The sequence below is a fragment of the Podarcis filfolensis genome, assembly GCF_964270895.1.
Source record: "Podarcis filfolensis genome assembly, chromosome: 15".
NCBI lineage: Eukaryota > Metazoa > Chordata > Lepidosauria > Squamata > Lacertidae > Podarcis > Podarcis filfolensis.
Genome location: NC_139618.1, coordinates 882636 through 888635, shown reverse-complemented (window position 1 = coordinate 888635; position 6000 = coordinate 882636).

Sequence of the window (6000 nt, the reverse complement as noted above, 5' to 3'; positions counted from 1 at the left end):
GAAGACAAAGCAGCAGCTCCCTCACCTGCACTCTGCCCTGCCCACCTTGCCCATCTCTTCCCAGGGAAAGCCATTAGCTCCTCTCTCTTAATGGAGAGAGGAAAACTCAGTCCATGGTGCCTGCAGGCCTGGTCCGGATGGAATAGCGATAGCGGCACTGATTACCAGGTGAAATTGGCTTTTCCCCTCTCTCCCCATCCTTCTTGCCCAGCTCCCTGCCAAACTCCAGCTCATAAGCCGGGGCTTGGAGAAAGATTCTCTCCGCCTAAGAGGCCTCTTGCTACCAGTTAGGCCCTGTGCTATGTCTGGCTCGCTGAAGCCTTAATTTAGTGCCTTCATTACCCCCAAAGCCCTTCCGGCGTTGGAATTAGCAGCTTTGTGGGTCTGTGGGTTTTTTCAGGGCAGGGAGGAGAGGTCTTGGTGCTTCCTTCTCCTCCCCCCAGAAAGAAAACTGCATATGGGCAGAGTGTGCAGGGGCGTTGGTTCATCGAAAGGGTCCTCGTGGGCTCCCAGCTTGGGCAGCGACCATCTCCTTCCTCTCCCGCCATATGGCTCTCGCAGGACAGCTTCCGTGGGAGGGAGATGACAAATGTCTTCTTTGCTCTCCAATATCTAACCAGAAGCGGGGGGAGGATGCTGCAGGTCTGCTGCTCAGCTTTAAATGCTGCAGCCCCCCATCTTCGGCTCCAGAGTTAATGGGAGGCTGAGCTGACTCCCATCACTGCCTTGGAGTGTATTTATAACTCGGATGCTAATTGATCCTCCCATTGACTCATAAAGGAGAAATCTCCGGCTGTTGCATTCCGGATCCTCGTAGCTAAGATTAATCCGTTCGGATCAGTTGGGGAAGTTCGCAATTATAATTGGGAGAGGTAATGCCAGTTTGCTGCTCTCTTCGGCTGTTTCATTTCGCAGGCTTCGGGGATGAAGCCTCATCAGCGAGGAGATGGGAGAGCACTCCTTAGGCGTTGGCAGAAGGCGTCCTATTTATATAGAAGGGTGGGAGGTGGAACAAGGAGGCTGCTGTGGTCACACATCTCAGAAAGAGAGTAATCTACACTCACCTGGTTCGCCTCCATCCACTTAACGCTTTTCAAAATGTCTCATTAGTTGCTTTCTTCACAATAATTTGAAGAAGTTTCAAGAGTGAGCCACGGGGCTGACAACCTCCTCCACAAGTTTGCCTAATCCCCTTTCAAACCATTCAAGCTCTTGGCCATCACTACATCTTGTGGCAGCCACTTTCCTTGTTTATCTATCAACCGTGTGAAGAATTCCTTTGGTCTGTCCTAAATCTCCCTCCATTCAGCTTCTTTCGATGACCTACGGTGGTTCTGGTATTGTGGGAGACGGACAGGAAGCTCAGTGACTCTGTGCGACAACTGTCCCACTTGGGTCTTCCCAAGAAGCCCTGTGAGGCTGGCTAGGCAGAGAGAGAGAGAAAGAGAGAGAGAGAGAGCCTGGCTCAAGATGAGTGTCCTAGCTGAGCAGGTGTCTGAACCCTGGTCTCTCTAGGCCCAGGTCAAGGAACTTGCTCTCTGCTGGGTTCTGGTGAAGATGCTGAAATTCTGGATGCTGAGTGAATGAAGTGTGTAAACGCACCATAGATATGATGAACCTCCCTCGCCAGTGGACTGCTGGAACAGCCATGTGGAATCCACGGTGAACAACCCTGGATCCAGGATTTGGCTTTGCGGTGCAGCATCTGAGGTTGTGCCCGCAAACTTCCCCAGACAGATGTATAAAGCATCTTGCCACTTTTTGAGATTCCTCCCCCCCCCCACTTCCCAATTGTCTCAACCAGCTAGTCACTCTCACACACCGTTTGTGTTCTCTTAGCGCCATTTTGGGTTATAACTTCTGCCATGAAAAGTGTGCCAGTTGAACAGCTCAAGAGGCAATGCAAAAGCCCTGCATCTTGAAGTGGTGTGTGTGTGTGTGTGTGTGTGTGTGTGTGTGTGTGTGTGTGACGGCTGCTCTGCAAAGAACCTGATTGAAATGTGCGTTGCCTTGACTCCTCGGAAAGTGGATTGGGAGGGTGGGGGGAGAGGAGAGAGCAAGGACCAGCGTCTTCCCAGCAGCCCAGCAGCTCTTCTGGGGAGGCCGCGCTTGTCAGATCCAGCCTGGAAGCTAAATGCACCGGAGCAGTTTATAGACACACTCGAGAGCAAGCAGGAAGGTGCAGCCAATAGGCAGGTTCCAGCAATGAGGGCATAAACGTTCCAAATGTGCTCAGGGTAATTAGTTCTGAATTACCATGTGCATATTTTAAATATCTCACGATCAACCAAGGACTCTATAAACAGCTTTCGTGCAGCTTTGCGTGAGAGTGGGCTTGGGGGACGCCCCCCTTTCTGCCAAGCGCTTCGTGCTTCAGTCTGGCCTGGAGAGTGCAGATAATTTTGGCTGGGAGATCAGAGCCTGGAGACTGGCTGCCCTGCTAATTCCGTTCGCCATGCCGTGGGCATGCGCTGAACATGAGAAGAGCCTGCAGGATCCACCCAGCATCCTATTTTCACGGTGGCCACCCAGATACCCCAATGGGAAGCCCACAAACAGGACCTGAGCCCCAGAGCCCTCTCCCCTCCTGGGGCTTCCGGCAACAGAGCCATTGTGGCTAGGAGCCATTGGTAGCCTCCTCTGTGAATCTGTCCAATTCTCTTTTAAAGCCATCCAGGTTGGTGGCCCTCACTGCCTCCTGCGGAATGGAGTTGCACAGTTCCTCCACTGTGCGAAGATGTACTTTCATCCGTCCTGTTGCTTTTGAGCCTTGGCCTGGGCAGAGGGAGGCACACAGAGACACAGAAGGGGAAGAGCTTGTGCCCCTCCAGCTGCCGTCGGACTCCAACTCCCATCATTGCTGACTCTTGGCCTGCCGGTGGCTGTGGCTGTTGGGGTCCACCTGCCTGGACAGACCAGGGATTGAGCCTGGGACTTTCTGCAGGCAAACTGTGTGCTCTGCTACTGACCTTCAGTAAGAACGTAAAAAGAGCCTGGCTGCTGGATCAGACGAAAGGCCCATCTTGTCCGGCTCTCACAGAAGCCAGCCAGAGGCCTGTGGGAAGTCCTCAAGCAGCCTCTCAGGTGTGGGGTGGCCCTCTCCTGCGCTTGTGTCCAGGGGCCCTTGCTGCCTCCAACAGTGGGGGTAGCACATAGAATCATACAATTGTAGCATTGGAAGGGACCTTGAAGGTGCTCTAGTTCAACCCCCTGCAATGCAGGAATCTCTCTCTTTAAAAAAAATATTTTTATTAGTTTTTTTAACATATCATTTCCAACATTCGTATAACATAATTTCTTATCTTATACAATATTTTTTACTTCCGTCAACTCCTCTGGTGATTTTCCATTTTTATCACTGATTCTAGATTTCCTAATTTTTCTATTACTCTTAATTGTCATTAACTGTGGGTTAAACCACAGAGCCTAGGACTTGCCAATCAGAAGGTCACCGGGACGGGGTGAGCTCCCGTTGCTCGGTCCCTGCTCCTGCCAACCTAGCAGTTTGAAAGCACGTCAAAGTGCAAGTAGATAAATAGATACCACTCCAGCGGGAAGGTAAACGGCGTTTCCGTGTGCTGCTCTGGTTCTCCAGAAGCGGCTTAGTCATGCTGGACCCATGACCCGGAAGCTGTACGCCGGCTCCCTCGGCCACTAAAGCGAGATGAGCGCCGCAACCCCAGAGTCGGCCACGACTGGACCTAATGGTCAGGGGTCCCTTTACCTTTAATAATTTTCTTCATAGTCTTTTTTGCAATATTTCAAATAATCCTCCTTACAAAACTTATTGCGATCCTACTAGCGTGATCTGTCCATTACAATTACTTTTCAAATAGTTTGTATATTTATTCCAGTCTCTGGTCCCGCAGGTTTCGAATCCTTCCTGTTAGTTTATCTAGCTCTGCATAGTCCATCAGTTTCATCCTCCATTCTTCTTTCGTCAGTCATTCTTCTTGTTTCCATTTTTGTGCCAGCAATGCAGGAATCTCAGCTAAAGCGTCCCCGACAGAGGGCACCCAACCTCTGCTTGAAAACCTCCCAGGAAGGAGAGCCCACCACCTTCGGAGAGAGACCGCTCCACTTCCAAACAGCTCTTACTGTCAGAAAGTTCTCCCGGATGTTTCACTGGAGTCTCTTGTAACCTGAACATAGCCACAATAACATCAGAGTGAGCCCTGCTGGATGAGGCCAGTGGGCCATCTAGCCCAGCCTCCTCCTCCTATCACCGAGGCCAACCAGGTGTCCAAATGGGGAACCAGCGAGCAGGATCCGAGCACAAGAGCATCTCTCATTGCTGCCTCTGACCACAGAGGCAGAGCAGAGCCATCCTGGCTGGTAGCCATGGATACCCTCACCCTCCTTTTAAAGCCACCCAGTTTGTTTGCTCTCAGGAGGGGACTCCATAGTTTAACTGTGTGGCGTTTGTAGAAATGGTCCTTCCTTGCATCTCCAAGGGATTCGCGCCTAATGCCTTGATCATGTCAGTGTCTCAGGAAAAAGTTCTTCATTGAAGGGTTCTGAAAACTCTTTAGGATAAATATATTTAAAAAGGTAAAGGGACCCCTGACCATTAGGTCCAGTCGTGGCCGACTCTGGGGTTGCGGCGCTCATTTCGCTTTACTGGCCGAGGGAGCCGGCGTACAGCTTCCGGGTCATGTGGCAGCATGACTAAGCCGCTTCTGGCGAACCAGAGCAGCGCACGGAAACACCGTTTACCTTCCCGCCAGAGCAGTACCTATTTATCTACTTGCACTTTGAGGTACTTTCGAACTGCTAGGTTGGCAGGAGCAGGGACCGAGCAATGGAAGCTCACCCCGTCGTGGGGATTCGAACCGCCAACCTTCTGATTGGCAAGTTCTAGGCTCTGTGGTTTAACCCACAGCACCACTACTCTGCATTTATTAAAAGTGTGGTGCCAGTGTGGTGTAGTGGTTAAGAGCGGTAGTCTCATAATCTGGGAAACTGGGTTCTTGTCTCTGCTCCTCCACATGCATCTGCTGGGTGACCTTGGGCTAGTCACACTTCTTTGAAGTCTCTCAGCCCCACTCACCTCACAGAGTGTTTGTTGTGGGGGAGGAAGGGAAAGGAGAATGTTAGCCGCTTTGAGACTCCTGAAGGGGAGTGAAAGGAGGGATATCAAATCCAAACTCTTCTTCTTCAAATCCAAAAGACCCCCATTTTTTGGTCTACATGCAGAAGTCCTATTTCTGTCCTGCACAACAGATACAGGACTTTCTCTGAATCATGACCTCTCCCAGCCGTTCTCCGTCTGCAGCTGGACTTAATCGCTTCTAAAACTAAATTGGCTGGATTTCCAGGTCTGGTCTCTTGCCTGCTTTTGAAGCTGGGCCTTCTCTGGATTTACGCGTGTTCACATGTTCGGCTCAGAGCGTGGAGAATCGCAAGCAGCTGTCACAAAGCGCCTCGCTGTTTAATTGCGGGGTTTTTTGGGAACAGTCTTTGCTGGCTGGTTTCCTGAAGGAGTTTTATAAAGTGTCATCTCCAGGGGGAAAAGGTCACTGTGTTATCCGGCAAAGGTAGCTGGAAATGCTAGTCCTTGGGGCAAGGAAAGCAGGGGACCATGCACACACCCCTTTCCTCACTGCGGTGCTTGGGTGGCCCTTCTCTTGCGTCAACACAGCCTCCCTGGGCTACTGGGGAGTAGGTGTCAGCAATACATTGCTGGAAAGGGGCAGTGGGGACTGGATGCCTCTTACAAAGGAGGTCCAGCATAGACTGTGGCACTGAGAATGCAAGAAAGCCTGCTGAATCAAGTCAGTGGCCCACCTAGCCTCCTGTCCCACAGTGGCCAGCCAGGTGCCCCAAAGGGAAGCAGGATCCGTTCACAAGAGCCCTCTCCCCTCCTAGGGGTCTCCAGGAGCATTGCTGCCTCCAGCTGGCGAGGCAGAGCAGAGTCAATGACAGTCTTGTAAAATACGCAGTTCTATAATCTTTTAAGGTTGTTGCTTTTCTTCGTCTTCTGTGAGGTGTTTTGTGTAT